The sequence below is a fragment of the Furipterus horrens genome, unplaced genomic scaffold (assembly GCF_987537825.1).
Source record: "Furipterus horrens unplaced genomic scaffold, mFurHor1.1.pri manual_scaffold_1, whole genome shotgun sequence".
Taxonomy (NCBI): domain Eukaryota; kingdom Metazoa; phylum Chordata; class Mammalia; order Chiroptera; family Furipteridae; genus Furipterus; species Furipterus horrens.
Window position 1 is genome coordinate 53,393,818 of NW_028327171.1, and position 16,720 is coordinate 53,410,537.

A 16,720-nucleotide genomic window follows, 5' to 3' on the forward strand; every position below is an offset into this window, starting at 1 on the left:
GGTCCTCTGAGAAAGGAAGGAGTGAGAAAATACCCTTTGGGTAAGTTCAGTGTCATATTTTACATGCTTAGAAAAGAAGACACATTCAGGGGGTCTACTGTTGGCCTTTACTTTTTGGTGCATAAAAAAAAAGGTCAGCATTTACAAATGAGGATTCCAAATGCCAAAAAATACCTGAAAGGGTTCCCTGAAGAATCCTAACAGCCTCGAGATGGTATTAATTACCCTTTCTTATTAAAACAAAATGATTTTAAATTCATTTGTATTTCATAATAGTCAAATCAGAAATTTAGCATCTTGTTACAAGGATGATAAATTTGTAACGTCCAAAGTGTAGTACTTTATATAAAATAGAAAAAAATTCAAGAAGTTCTGTAATGAAGTTCACTGAGCATATTTGTGATATAGTTGTAATGTAGAGTATTATTTCACTTTTTAAAGTTTTTTATATGGAAATATGTATTTGGAATTATTATATAATTTTATCATTTGTTGAATGCTTATCCAGCCTTAGCAAACCATTTGGAAAGAGAAGAAACATGAAACCTATTTATAGTACAGCTATGTGCCCCTTTAAACACACATGTACACGCACACACTCTTATACTGATTCCTCCATAATTATTCAAATTTCTCTGATCACCTTATAAGAGGGTTGCCTCAATGAGCTCCTGTACATTTTCAGAGGTTTAGGAGGGTTAGTAATTGCATGTTTCCAAAGCCAGAATGCTTTCTGCTGCCTGGTCATCCAGTAATGTATGCAGAACTGCATTGTATCCCAAGAAAGAGGAGACATACTGAGGAGGTCGCTTGACTTTAAGTCCCCACCCCCTTTTTTCCCAGCCAGGGTGCTCCAGACTGGCCCAGAACAGAGTTTAGCATATTGTACCAGGCAGCAAAAGAATGGAGTCCTTAGTGCTTGTACTAATCCTCCTCTTTACTAACTAAGCAAGTCAAGCTTTGGGAGTAGGAGTGGGAGGAAAATTATATAATTTGAGTTAATTGGTTTGGGGCTCCCCAAAGCCCCAGCTGTCTTGAAGGGAATTGTTTGGTCTTCAAGACCCAATTAGAGACATTCAGCTGATGCAAAATGGATTTTTTTTATTTTTCAAATTATTGTCAAGAGACTCAGGCTCCACGCTATACCAAAAAATATCCTTTAAACACAGCCTTCCTAAAAGCATCCTGAAAACATGTCTGGAAATAGGTATACCTAAAGGCATGGGAGGATATAAAGACACACTAATTAACTTGTTTATTTTACAAGTTCAAGAATGCAACCTCAAGTGATATGACGGGAACTCCTTTTAACAACTGTGTAGGTACTCTAAAATGTGTGTTAGCTAATCAACTGGTTTGCACAAATGGCCCAACCTCTCCCTAAATAGGGATTGGTTGGACAGATTTGAGAAATTCATGGTTGGCCTCTCTAGAGCTGAATGGAAACCACATGTGACTTCCATTTGAATGATCAATATGTAAGGCACAGCCGTGGGGACATTAACTTGCAAGCAACAGCAGTTTGAGTTTCCAGGTATTCAGACAGAGCAAGAATTGTAGCATGTTTAAAGCCATCTTGGATGCACTGGCTTTTCAGGCCAGCAGCTTAAGCAAATGATGCTTGAAGTCATTTTTTGTGGAGGACAACAAAAATCATTCCTTTTGTAAGGTCCATGCAACCCAGAAAGAAATTAGAAACAACTGTTGAGTTGCGCCTGTGTTTACAGAATCACTACTTGATTCAGCAGTTGTTCAATTCAGTTATTTCCTGAGAGAGCACCATGCACACAGAACTGGTAAGGAAATAAAATTAGGACCATGTCCTTATCCCTAAAGAACTTTCATACACACAGGGGTGGGAATGAATGAAAGGGTTAAGAAACAATTATAAAAGTTGAGCAAAACAAAGGAAGGGTACTGATGCACATGCTACAGGATAAGATGAGGCAGCGACCTCATCAAGTTAGAGATTTTATAAACAAAATGATGTTCAAGGTGGGTCTTGGAAGCTCAAACTAGGCCTTAAAATCTCTAAGTGATTCCAGCAGATGCTTTGAAGATTCCTCTCCAGCATCATTTTGTTGAGGAGGTTGTCCCCAAAAGAGAGAACAACATGAAGCAAGGAATGGAGTGGCAAGTCTGGAAAATGATGAGCAATGTAACTGAAATGCAACCAAGAACACTTATGGGGAGCGAATGAAGCTTGAATCTGCAGGGCTAGGTCAGGTACAGATCTGAATCCTTGTCTACCAAGGTGAGAATCTGTACTTGATTGCAAAAGCAAGGGGGAGGCATCTACGAATCTGGGCTGAGAATTGGTGAAATCAGAACAGGGGAGGCCGGGGAAGCAGCGGGCTGTGTGGGAAGAGGCAGTGAGGGCTTAAATGAGAATACAATCCCAGCCTCAAAGAATAAACCCAGAGTGCGGAGAGCATGAGCCAGTATGGGTAAAAAAATAACTTATCAAATGGAAAACCAAGTCATGCTGGCTTCTGTAGCCAATAAAAACGTGGATTCTGAGATCATTAAGGTGCTTTCCTGAGAAGTGGCTTTTATTCATTTGAGAGATAGGATTGAGTCCTGGCCTTTGGTGAATGAAACAGACATAAAACATCAGTGAATAAAACAGACATAGACTCCTGCCTCATGAAGGAAATAATTAACTCTCCCTCAGTCCTCAGAGTTCCCCTCAAAAACAGTGGAGATGAAGGACCAGTTTCTGAATAAGCACATCCACAAGTACAGCCCTGTCCTCTAGGACCTATAGCTGCTAAGCTATTGCCTCAATTAAGTAGTACTAAGGTCATGACATGTCTCCATGAAAGTGGGTACCCTGTGCAGAAGCAAACAATGTGCAGGCTAAAGACAGCTAAACCAGTAGAGTCAGTACACAAGGGGCAACATCAGGTAGATAGTGGTACCCCAAAAGCCAGAGGATATGTCATAGCTAGAAGCAGGAAGAACCAGACTAAGAGCAAGTAAAATGAAGGGCCTGAACTTGTATAAAGAAATGAGAGGTCACTCAGCAGGGAGCAGCATAGAAAAGGAAGGACAGGCCATTGGAATATGGCCTTGTTTGCACAGCAGGAGAAGGGCTCTGGCTACAGATAGCTCTGGTTACAGACATCTCTGCCCAGGCCCTGGAGCTGGTGTCATGGAGATGAACACATCAGGCCACCTGACATGGTACCCGCAAACATAAGCAGTTGCTTCACTGCCTCCCTTGTCATGAAGCTCTGTTTACCGGGCAACACACCGGTTCCAGTTGGTTTTCTTGGGAAGTTTCCCTACAAGGAAAGGATGGGCTGGACGTAAGTTTCCCATTCTCAGGGGAGGTCAGTTCCTCCTGGTAGATGGATGAATTGGAATTCTCATCCACACATCAGTTGCCTGCATGTCAGTCTCTGTGAACAGGATCTTCTCAGGGGCTTGACAAGCACTGAACCCTGGGATAGGGTGACTTCATCTAAGCAGAGCCAACCCTGATAGGAGTCACTATGTACCAGGCACTGTTGTGAGCACCTCACATATATTATCTCATCTTCTCCTTACAGCCAGCCTATAAGGTAGGTGTCATGATTCTCAGTTATGGTTGATGTTAGTTAAGTAACCTGCCTGAGGTCACATTGCTAGTAAGTGGTAGAGCTGGGATTTAAGCCCAGGTTCTCCTGACATCTGAGTCTCTTCTCCTTTGTTGCCCACTCAAAGCACTATTAACATGCAGTCCACATAGGGGTAAGTGCACTGGGTGGTCCTCCAGTCTCACTATCATCTCACCTTAGCAGAAGCATTTTATTGTAGTCAAAGGCCCTCTGCATGTACTTGTCATTGGATTCTTGTTAGAATCCTGAGGAAGGCAGGGTAGGGATCATCCTCTCCTTTTGACAGAGAAGATCACAGAGATGCGGGGAGACAGAGCAGCTTGCTGAGATGGCATGGCTGGCCCAAGAGACATCTGCCTCCAAAAGCCATGTCTTCTGACTCCCAACAGGGGGCTCTTTCCAGTGGGTCTTTAGAAATCAGGTGTGTTTCTCTCACTGACACAGCTGTTGCCTAGCAGAGTACCTGGGGTGCAGTAGAGGCTCAGGAAGACTTTGTGGGACTAAAATGAATGGCATTAGGCCAGCCATCGACCCATGGATGCAGTCGAAGTCTGATCCTAACCTCAAAGGACAGTCCCTAAGAGCAGGACTGTGGGAGGGGGCCTAGAAAAGCAGACAAAAAACCTAATACTTGCTTAAGGCTGCCTTGGCCAAGGCTTTTCTTTAAGTAAATTGCATATATTAAGGCATTTAGACTTTATAGCAACTCTGACAGCAGACACTATCCTTGTTCCCATCTTGTAGATAAGGAACAGAGAGGGCAGGAAGCATCAGTAGTTTGCCCAAGGCCACATGATCAGGAAGCAGCAGAACCAGAATCAAGTTCCACGACCCTTTCATAGTCGTCATGCAATCACGTAACTACACCACACTGACCCTCAGACAAGTGGCTTCTTCCTGCCCCAAGAAATGACTTTCTTTCCAGTATCCCTTGAGAGGCCCTCTGTGGGTCTCATTCTCCCTACTGGCAAAGGAAGAGGATAAACTCTGTGCTCAATAACAGGCTTGGATTTTCCAATATATTCATGCCGACTTCCTTTGGAATGTGACCCAATGAAGATACCAGCCTCTGCCTTCATTTTTATTTATGTCTTTTTAGTGTTCCATTCAGCAACAGTTTCAATATCTAAAAATCTTAAGGAAACCAAGTGAGTAGCCCACCTATATTTCCTCTTACTCCTAAGAAAGTGGTGGAGTGTCCCTAAATATGGACTGCTGAGATTAATCTGTCATTAGAATGTGCCAGGAACGGGGGGGGGGGGTTGTGTGAAGCTGCCTCTGTGGGGTACTAATGAGAGTCCTTATGAGAGCGACCACTCTCATTGCTGCTCATTAACTCCTCACAGGTGCACTGGCCCCGCAGGAATTGGGCTCCTGTGAGCAAGCCAATCGGGACCCACAGCTGGAGGGCTCAGCCAGGGTCCTCCTTTGTTTCTTCCCCCTTTTTAAATATATTTTATTGATTATGCTATTAACAGTTGTCCCAATTTTCCCCCTTTACTCCCACTCTGCCCAGTAACCCCCTTCCCTCTATCAATCCCCTCCATAGTTCATATCCATGGGTCATGCATATAAAGTCTTTGACTTCTCCATTTCTTAAACTATTCTTAACATCTCCCTCTCTATTTTTGTACCAACCAATTACGCTTCTTAGTCCCTGTACCTTCCCCCCAGTATCCCCATTCCCCCTCCCAGCCTGATAACCCTCCAAATGATCTGCATATCTATGATTCTGTTCCCGTTCTGGTTGTTTGCTTATTCTGTTTTCTTAGATTAGGTTGTTGATAGTTGTAAGTTTATTGCCATTTTAATGTTCATAGTTTTAATCTTCTTTTTCTTAAATAAGTCCCTCTAACATATCATGTAATAATGGCTTGGTGATGATGAACTCCTTTACTTTTATATTGCCTGGGAAGCACTTTATCTGCCCTTCCATTCTAAATGATAACTTTGCTGGATAGAGTAATATTGGTTGTAGGTCTTTGCTTTTCATCACTTTGAATACTTCTTGCCATTCCCTTCTAGCCTGCAAAGTTTCTTTTGAGAAATCATCTGACTGTCTTGTGGGGACTCCTTTGTAGGTAACTCTTTGCTTTTCTCTTGCTGCTTTTAAGATTCTCTCTTTATATTTAAACTTTATGATGTGTCTTGGTGAGGTCCTCTTTGGGACCAACTTATTAGGGACTCTCTTGCTTCCTGGACTTGTATATCTATTTCCTTCACCAAATTCAGGACGTTTTCTTTATTTTTAAATTAAGTTTTCAATTTCTTGCTCTTCCTCTTCTCCTTCCAGTACCCCTATGAGTCAGATGTTACTATGTTTAAAGATGTCCTAGAGGTTCCTAAGCCTACCCACATTTTTTGAAATTCTTTTTTCTTCCTACTGTTCTGATTAAATGCTTTCTCTTTCCTTGTGTTCCAAATCGTTCATTTGATTCTCGGCTTCATCCTCTCCACTGTTGGTTCCCTTTAGATTTTTCTTTATTTCACTTGTGTAACCTTCATTTATTCCCTTATGTTTTTGTCATACTCAGAGAATCCCTGGAGCATCCTGATCACCAGTGTTTTGAACTCTACATATGATAGGTTGGTTATCTCCATTTTGTTTAGTTCTTTTTCTGAGGTTTTGTTCTGTTCTTTCATTTGGGCCTTATTTCTTTTTCTCCTCAATTTGGCAGCCTCCATGTGTCTGTTACTGTGTATTAGGTAGCACTTCTTTGACTCCCTGTCTAATAACAGCACCTGTAAATTGTGTGGGGTGGATCCTCAGGTGACCCCCAAGGCAGGGCAACCTGTTTAACCACTTTGTGGCTCTGTGTGGGGTGAAGGCTTGAAGAGGGGACAATGATGCTACCTGTCTTCTGGAGGCTTACCCAGCACTCACCCCATTTCTAATCACTTCACCCATTTCCCGTATGCAACTGGCGCCCTTCCAGTTGTTGCCCTGGTGGTGAATCCCAGAGTCGGTGGGTTTGTGTACTTTATAAGTTTGTGCAGGCTCTTTAAATTGACTCTCCTGAGAAACTGGCAGTTTCTTCTGCCACCCCACCCCCCACTGGTTTTTACAGCCAGAAGATATGGGGACCTATCTTCCCAGAATTGGAACCCTGGGCTGTGAGGTTTGGCCTGGGGCCGGGATTGCTCACTCCCAAGGTATCTTTCCTGATTTTTATCCACCACACATGAGTGTGGAACCACCCGTTCTGCCACCACTGTCTCTCAGTACCACACCATGTCTCCGTGCCTCTCTACCCATCTCTGTGACTCTGCCCCTCCTACCTGTCTGGATGAATGTGGCTTCATTAAATCCTTGGTTGTCAGACTTCCATACAGCTCGATTTTTTGATGGTTCTTGTTATTTGTTTGGTGATATAGTTGTAATTCTCTCTTTGGTTGCAGGAGGAGGTGAAACATGTCTATCTATGCCTCCATCTTGACTGGAAGTTCAGTAGCTCCCACTCCCCCTTTTTATTTATCTATTTACTTGGTCAAACAAGTAGAAAGACTAAATACTAAGCAGCCTTTATTCTCTCTGCTCCTTCATCCTAAGTCAAAGAAATGAAATTCAAAAGCAAAGCCATGAGGCATTGTCTTCTAGAAAGTTAAACAAAGGCAGCATGTTATAGATGACAGATAGTACTTGTTAACAATCAGTGGAATAGGGACACACTTGGATGATGCACCAACATGAAAGCCTCACACTCAGTGGGTTTCACCTGGGGGTAAATTCTAAGCAAAGCAGGACCCCATTTACTTGGGAGACAGCTTCAACAGGTAGGGCACTACTTACTGAGATAAGGGTTCAACCTCACACACCTCCATGTGGTTTTGGCCCATGGTTGTGGAGCGAAAGCCACAGGTGATTCAGATCCTCAAGACAAAAGAAAACTCTGAGCCAAGCTCATACATTTAGTCTTGTGACAAAATTTATTGAGCACCTACTCTGTGCCAAGTGCTGTTTGAAGTTCTGGGTGAAAAAAAACAGGTAGAAATCTGCCTTTATGGAATTTATATATTAGTAGATGGGTTAACAAATAAATAAATATATACTACAGGTAGTGATAGATAGCATAAAGGGAAATAAAACAATGTAAAAGATAGAGAGGGAAGAGTGGAAGAGGAGGTGATGTTTAGGATTGGGTGGTCAGGGAGGTGATATTTAAATGAAGTAAAGATGTCAGACATGCATGTATCAGGGATAGACTGTTCCAGGTGAAGGAAATAGTAGGTACAACGCTCTGAGGTACGAGTATGTGGTTGGCATGTTTGAGGATCAGCAAGGAGGCTGCTGTTGCTAATTGCAATGAATGAGGCAGAATTTAGGGGATGCCAACCTCAAATCTTCTGCTTCAGAAAGAAATGGGAGCAAAGAATCCCGTGAGGCTGTTTAGATGAGCTACTGTTGCTATAATCTTTGAGTGCATTTTGTTTTATAAAGAAGCCAACCACCATTCATTCAACTGTGTGTTCAATGACCTGTTCTTCATCAGCTCCCAGAAAACCTTCTATACCCAAATCAAGTCAGTCCTATTCTATGAAGACCCTTTGATTTTTGTTATGTAAGATAATTACTTTTTCTCCTGCCAATTTTCAGGGAAAAATGTCTCAGAAGTGGTGTGCTGATAAACGTTTAACAGCTGGATCTCTGGATAAAATATAAATAGATGGATGATAGATACAAAGATAGACATAAGTTTATTACAAATTTTATTGATATAGAGTATGTAGCACAAAAAATAAGAACATATACAACACTATCATAAATTTCATATGGCCAATTGAGTCTCACAAAGTGCTTTCATTGATTGCTGCTAACATCTTGAATAGGGAGTCAATCTATGGTAGCTGTTGACAAATGAGTGTAGTTCTGACATGAATGTTGGTTGATATGGTGGTTGTCACTGAGATGTGCACAGGATGAGAAACTGAGGTCTCCTGTTGATGCAAATCAATAACAGCATAATGATCAGCCCAGAGTTCTTGCCCAGGTCAGCATAAGGAAACAATGCCTGAATTCAGAATCATAAGCGCTGCAAGAAGATAATCTGGCTCTATCACTTGCTGGCAGTGTGACATTGGGCAAGTTACTTAACCTCTCCAACCCCAGCCTCCTCATCTGCACACCAGCCTCCTAAGGTTATTGTGAGGATTAAATGAATTAACACATACAAGTATAAAGTGCTTAGACCAATGCCTGGAATAAAGTAAATATTCAGTAAATAATAGCTAGTATTTATAGTGATAATAACAAACTATTATTAGAGGGGAAAAAAAAAAAAAAACATTTCTCTTGGCCTCTTCTGTTGGGGAAGAAAAGAGGAGGAGGGGAGAGGAAAGTGAGGTAGAAAAGAAAGAGCACTAGCTGGGAGTACAGGAGCATGGTTTCTAAGCATGGCTCTGTCACCATTTAACTCTGTGACCAGGGTCAAAAACACTCCCTCTCTCTGGACCTCAATTTCTTCAACTGTAAAATGAGGTCATTCGATTAGATCAGAGTTTCCTAAACTGGGCTAAGCTTTTGAGAAGCTCCCTTAAACATCTAGGTTCCCAGGCACCACTTTCGGTTTACTGAGTCAGGCTCTGAAACTGTGCAACCCAGGAATATGATTTGTTTCTTAAGCTTTCTAGGTGAGTCTAATGCATCCAGCTAGTGTTTGGGAACCACTGGATTCAACTCCAGGAAGGCAGGGATTGGGTTTTGTCCACTACTACATCCTAACACCTCTGGAATAGTGCCTGGTATGAAATTGGCACTCAGTAAATCAGTCTGAATTGTAACTGAATGGGTTGAATGAATGAATAAGTATGTGTCAACTTGGCCTCTGCCTGAGAGTCAGGATACTGAACTAACAAAAAGCAGGCAGAAGGTGAAGGCAGTTAGCCTGCTCAGCAACTGGGAAATCCTCTCCCTGTGCTCACCCTTCATGGGACCTAGAAGTTCCCCAGGATTGTGGGATGTGCTTCTTGTCACATCCAATGTAATTCCCCCAGAAAGAGGATTTTAAATCTAGCTAACTTCCTCAGTGCTCATTTTGGGGATTTCATTGCCCACACTTTCCAGGTGCTTACTTTTAGGGAGAATGATGATTAACTATTCAGCCATTGCTGTATGGAGGGGTGGGGAAGCATTTCCAATTTCCCTTATAGAACAATATACACAGACAGACATGATGTCATTGCATTTTAAAAAGGTGTTTGAGTTGGGAAAATGTTTCCAACGTATTTTAGAGGGTTTCATAAATGACTAATAAAATATATATATGTGGGTTATTATCTTAAAAATACAGTAATAGATGAAATACTTTTGAAGGTAAGACTTTTCGGTCTAGCATTATGCTTCCAGATTTCTACTGATTGAAAAATAAATATGCAGATCTGGGTCCATCAGACTTAAAGGAAAAAGTCCCTCTTATTATAACATCTTCTTGTTTGCACATTTAAAATATGTAACCTAGACTCATAGTTTGCTGGAGAGGTTTAACTTATCTTTTTAATTATTGGTTCTACCAAAAATGATCAGCTTGAATACAATATCAGCAGCCTTGATTTTACTGCTTTGTTAAACCTAAAAGTTCTCTTTTTACCCTTATAAATAGTTTTGTGTGTATGTGTGTGTGTGTTTTTTAACTTAGGGGAAAATAGGTTAAAGTTCAGATAATCCATGAACCTAAAGAGCACATGTTTCCAATATGGATGTTTGGTGAAGCATTTGCACTAATTAATTAATTACGTTTGGAAAACATTGAGTTAATAAAAAATTTCAACAGGACTTTTTAGAATCTTTAGTATGTTAATGTATTGCATTGCTCCAGGAGGAAAAATCAGGCACATTTCCTGGAACTATTTGATCGGAGAACACTTTATGCACAGATTATCACTGAACTTCTAATAGAGCTAGCCAGTATTCCTTAGGACACAGTATGGGACATTCTGGCCTAGAAAGAACTACTATGAACTAACTTGAATTTTTTGAAATTATGATATATTTGTTTGTTTGCTCATTGGTCTGTTTAAGAAGTTGGAAGACAAGTGTTGTAAGAATAACCCAGTGTTTTTTTCTGAATTCATCAAGTAAATATCAAATCAAATCCAGCATTATATAAAAAGGATAAATACATTATGACTAAGTGAGATTTATCCCAGGAATGCAAGATTGATTAAACAAACAGCAATCAATTTAATTTACCAAATTAAGAGAATCATAGAAAATACCATATGCTCATTTTCAAAATGAAGAAAAGACATTTGACAAAATTTAATATCCATTTATGAAGTCTTAAATCTCTCAACGAACTAGGAATAAAATGCCTGATAAGAGACAGCTATGAGAAATCTACAGTGAACATCATACTCAATAATGGATCACTGAGCACTTCCTATCTAATATTAGGAACAAGGCAATGATGTTAGCTCTTACCACTTCTGTTTGGCATTGATTGTACTGGAGATCCTGGCCAGTGCAATAAGATGGAATAGAAAGTACAAAGATTTAAAAAAAGAGAAGTAAAAGTTTCTTTATTTGTAGATGACATGAATATGTATATGGAAAATCCTAAGAGATCTATAAAGCTGCTAGAACTAATTAGGGAATTTAGCAACATAGCAAACTACAATGTGTAATATACAAATATCAATTTTATTTTAATATATTAACAACCAACAATTAGAATATACAATTTTCAAAACACCATTGGATATGTAAAATATTTAGGAATAAGTTTTTTCTAAAGATTTGCAAGACTTCTTATATTAAAAACTATAAAGTAGAGCCCTGACCAGTGTGGTTCAGTTGGTTGAGCATCATACTGCAAAGCGAGAGGTTGTCAGTTCAATTCCAGATCAGGGCACATGCCTGGGCTGCAGGTTCAGTCCCAGTCAGGGCATGTACCAGAGGCAACTGATCAATGTTTCTCTCTCACATCAATGTTTCTCTCTCTCTCTTTCTCCCAACCTACTGATCTCTCTAAAAATACATAAATAAAATATTCAAAAAAATATAAAATATCATTGAAAAAACAAATAAAGATATTTCTAAGATATAAACAAATAAAAATACATATATATCATGTTCATTAATTGAAAGGCTCAATAAGGTTAAGATGTCAATTCTTATTCTCCCCAAGCTGATCTACAGGTTCAACACAATCCCAATCAAAATGTCAACAATTTTTTTAAAAGAAAATGATGAGTTGATTCCAAAATTCTAAAATACAAAGGACTAGAGTGGTCAAAATAATCTTTAAGGAGAAGATCAAAATTAAAGAACCCACAACGTCTGATTTTAAGACATATTAAAAATCTACAACAGTCAAGGCAATGGACTATTGGTATAAAGGTAAACAAAAGAAATACAGTAGAGAGTTCAGAAATAAAGCCACACATACACAGTCAATTGATTGATGACAAAAACATTAGAGCAATTTTATGGGGAAAGGAATGTCTTTATTAAATTGTGCTGTAACTATTGGATAAATGCAAGAAAAAAAAATGAACATCAACCCTTACCTCACACTATACACAAAAAATTAATTAGAGATGATTTACAGTGTTAATCACAAAAGCTAAAATTGTATAGTTAGACAGAAGCACAGAAAAATGCAAACGTTTCTTAGATGGGACAGAAAAATATACTAATTATAAAAGAACAAATTTAAAAATTAGACTTCATCAAAATAAAAAATTTTTGCTCTTCAAAAAGATGCCAGGGGAATAAAAAGGACAATTGTAATAGAACAACAACAACAACAACAAAAAATACTATAAAAAAGAAAAAGAAAGTGAACATGAAAGACAGACATGCACCAAGAGAAAATATTTGCTATACCTATATATTAGAAGAGACTTTTATTTGGAATATATTTTAAAAACCTACAAATTAATAAGAACACAAACCAATAAATAATGGGCAAAAGAATTAAACAGAAACTTTATGGAGATATGCAAATTGATAATAATCACAAGAAAATGTGTTCACATCATTAGTCACCAGAGAAATTCAAATGAAAACCTAATTAATTATTTAATACACATGAGAATAGCTAATGTTAAAAATACTGACAACACCAAGTGTTTGAAATGAAGTAGAACTACTAAAACTCTCATACATTAATTTTGAAAGTATTAGATGGTGCCACCACTTTAGAAACTATTTAGTAGTTTCTTAGCTTCTTATATAATAAAATTAAGATACACTTAACCTTTGACTTAGCAATTCATTCCTAGGTAATTGCCCAAGAGAAATAAAAACATATGCCCACAAAAAGTCTTATGCAAAAATGTTTATAGTAGCTTTATTCATGATTGGAAACAACTCAAATGTTCACTAGCACAAGAATGGATTACATTGTGGTATAGTCATGCAATGGAATACATCTTATAAATAAAAGAGATCGAACTGATATATTCAATCCACATCACAGATGAAACTCAAAAATACTATTTTGAGTGAAAGATGTCAAACAAAATGAATTGGTCTCACATCATATCTTTTATATGGAATTCAGAAGCAGGCAAAATTAATCTATGGTAATAAAAATCAAAACATTAATTGCCTGGGGGGTGGTTATTGACCAGATGGGGGCAAAAGTCTTCTGAGGTAATAGAAATATTGTCTATCTTGATTGTTGTGTGAATTAACAGGATATGATACTTCCATTTAAGATCTGTGAATCCCATTGCATGTATATTATACCTCACTGAAGTAGGAAGGGGAAGTGAAGAAGGGAAGAATGAGTGTAGAGAAAAGAAGACAATTAAATTACACTTCACTTGCAAGCATCCACACACAGACAATGTAAATATGTAAATAAGTATATTCATTGTGATCTGGGCCAATTTTGCACAGAGCACCATATACTTTAGATCCTTTTCAAATCTCATTTTGTGAAAGGTCTTTCCTTTACTCGTTTTGTTGTTTTGTTTTTTTTTTCCCCTTTGGGTTTTATTATGAAAATACCCATACACGTTTGAAAAGAGAACAGAAACACTAATTCTGAATTTCACACTTATCACAATCCAAGACAAATTGTTCATTGTTGACCTTTTCAGATTTCATTTCCTGCCACAATTCTCTTAGGGAAAGAAAAATAGAAAGGAAATGACTCCCAACTCCTCCCTGGTCTCTCAAATCTGGCCATTTGATTTGAATCTAGCAGAAAAATATATATTTTTTCAAGACTAAAAATAGTTATTATTTTTATTACAAGACAGCTCTTTAATTGACTTGATACCACCTTCCCATTAAGTCTGACCAAGTGATATTCTGAACAATAGCATCTCGTTTCATTACTAAAGTACTTAGTCACATTAAAATGTAACCACATGGAAATGAATTTCCCCCTTTTCACATCTCTGTGCTTGGTTTCCATGGAAAAGGGCTAATTACTTTTTTAATAGCCCTAATTGATGGGCTTACAGATCATATCTTTCAGTCCCCAATTGCGTGTGGTGAGGGTGGGGGTGGGGCAGCCTCCTTTTCTCTTGACCCCTCAGCTCCCACTCTTCCCTATTGGAAGAAGGTTTGCTGGCTTGTGAAAAGACCCTGCCTTGTGTTTCTCTGTTTGCAAGACTACCTGCAGGCCATTGTGGGCTGACCAGGAAGCCTCTCTTTGTCTTGGCCAATTGACACAGCTGCACACTCAGTAAATAGACTCAGATGTTGAGCTTTTGTTTGAAGGATCTTTTCAGATTAATGCAGAGAGAATTAGTTTTTAAAACTTAAGCTGGAGCCAGGATGAGTAGAATGGAACCATGAGCCATTGAATTCAAGTCCACGAAATGAGACCAACTATCTTAAAGGGTGTTTATCCCCTGTTCCTTTTGGAGGTAGCATTGAGGGGAGAAGCTCCCACTCAGACCACTGTGAGAAGATCTGACCAGTGATTACACCGGCTCCAGCTTCATTCTCCAGGGGGAGAGAACCTCACCCTTGTTAAGCAGAGGCAATTACTGCAAAATATTTGTCTATAATTGATTTAGGTTTTCTTATTTCCAGATCACAAGAGGTTCTGAAAAAAGGTATAAGAAGATCCATAATTTACAGCAAAGACAATTTTAATAAACTGGCAAACAAGGCAACAGTCTGGGTCTGTGCTGATTAGCATCTCAGATTGTTCAGGCTTCCTCATTTACACCACCCAATCCAGCCCTCACTCATGGGCTTGTCCTGAACCATTCCCCGTCAGGATACAGGTATCAGCCATAGCTCCCGAATGTTGGCCAGTCTCTTGAGGGAGGGCTCAAACATTGGAGTGTGCCATTTCACTTAACACAGGTTGAAATTTTAGTTACATTTTTGTGATTGGAAACCACAGTACTTTATGCCTCCCTGAGCCTTACAGACTCATTTTTCTCAAGTTACAAATTAGGGATGAGGCTTCTCTTTGCCAGTAAATAGTTCCGTGTATGTAGGGAGGCAGTGTGATGTTGTGAGGAAAAAAGTTGGCTTTGACTCACACAAATCTAAATTCAAATTCTGCTTCTGCCACTCCCTAGCTGGGAGAGCTTAGGCAAGCCGCAGCTCTGAGCACAGGCCACCTAACTATGACATTTAAGATGACATGTCTCATGGTGTTGTTGGAGATTGAAAGTTTTCTCATATGGATGTGAAATGAGAAGCACATTTCCTAGAGTTATGTAGACTCTCCAACATGTTAGCTTTTCCTCTCCAAATCTCTGCTTTCAAAAAAAAATAAAAAAAATTTAAAAAGATACCAAAGGGAGCCCTGACTAGGGTGACTCTGTTGGTTGGGTGTCATCGCACAAAGCAAAATGTCACCTGTCCAATTCCTGGTGAGGGCATGTACCTGGGCTCCGGGTTTTATCCCTGATCGGGGCACATACAAGAGGCAAGCAATTGATGTTTCTCTACACATTGATGTTTCTCTCCCACTCTTTCTCCCTCCCTTCTCCTCTTTCTAAAAATAAATAATAAAATCTTTAAAAAATGGAAAAAGCACCAAGTGAATTACAAAGATATATACATGAAACAATGTCCCTTCATTATACTAAACATTCAATAAATGCTAAAGAAGGGCTGTTAGCAGGCGCTCCCAACTCTAACCTTGTCAAACCCCTCCTTTCTTTCCCCCATCTCCAATGTCTGTCACCCTGCCAACAGCATGGGGGGCACACCCAAACCACCACCACCCCCTCCCCATAAACACTCACGAAGTGAGAAAAGAACTGCTGACAAAGCAAAAGAGAGGAATCAGAAAGGTGCAGAGTCATCCCAGAGGAAAAGAGACATCAGCATTTCAAAAAAGTGACAATTTCACAAATGCAGTGTACACAGGGTGGCATGTAACACATTTCACAAAAGACAACTGCCTCTTCCCACTCCAGGCTATGAGATTTAAAGAAAAATGCTTGTACCTCTTTTGCTTTAGAGGGACACTAACCAGTCTGGATGCCCTATCAAGTATGTAGTACAAAATACTTTGTGCTAAAGAGTCGGGACACAAGGCCAGCCTTGCCCCTAGCTCACCCAAAATTGAGAGGATTAGACTACATGACCATAAAAGCCCTTCCTGAGCCGAGCATCTAAGACTCTGATTCCCCAGCAGCTTCTGAAAAGGAAGGATATGACAGGAGAAAATGTGGGTTCTGCATCAGCTCCAACACTCAGGAAAAGTGCTGACAAGATGGGGCTGCATTTTGCAAACATAGATCAACCCCAGGTTGCTCAGATTTCAAGTTTTGACCGCATGCTCCTTAGACTCTAAAAAACTAACACTGGAAAGTAAGTCTGTGCTTTGGGAAATAATAACAGAAATTGTGGCTGATTGAGTTTTAAATTCTGAAATGTATCCCCAAACTATACTTTTGTGTCACTTTCTCTTGTGACATAGAAAAAAAGAACTTCTCACTCTGAAGGTGATGTCACAGTGGGAGGGACACAGAAGGGGAATCAGGAGAAAGGCATCATATCTTGCAGAGCCTTGGGCTAATCCCCGAACCTCTGGGAGCCTCAGTTCCCTTCCAGTGAATTGGGAATGGAATTCCTCCTCAAGGACACTTCTCATCATCCCATGAGAGAAAGAGCCTCACAAAGAAAGAGGGAATGTTTTAATGATGCTGCATTTCCTGCCTGGTACTGTCCTTCTATAGACCGAAGGAAC

General features: G+C 39.6%; 1 long non-coding RNA gene across 1 annotated transcript in view; it reads left to right on the plus strand.

The window, feature by feature from the left end:
* The window catches only part of LOC150021104 (uncharacterized), a 36,646-nt gene that overhangs the window by 17,966 nt on the left and 1,960 nt on the right, over positions 1–16,720 (plus strand). The window lies entirely within an intron of this gene.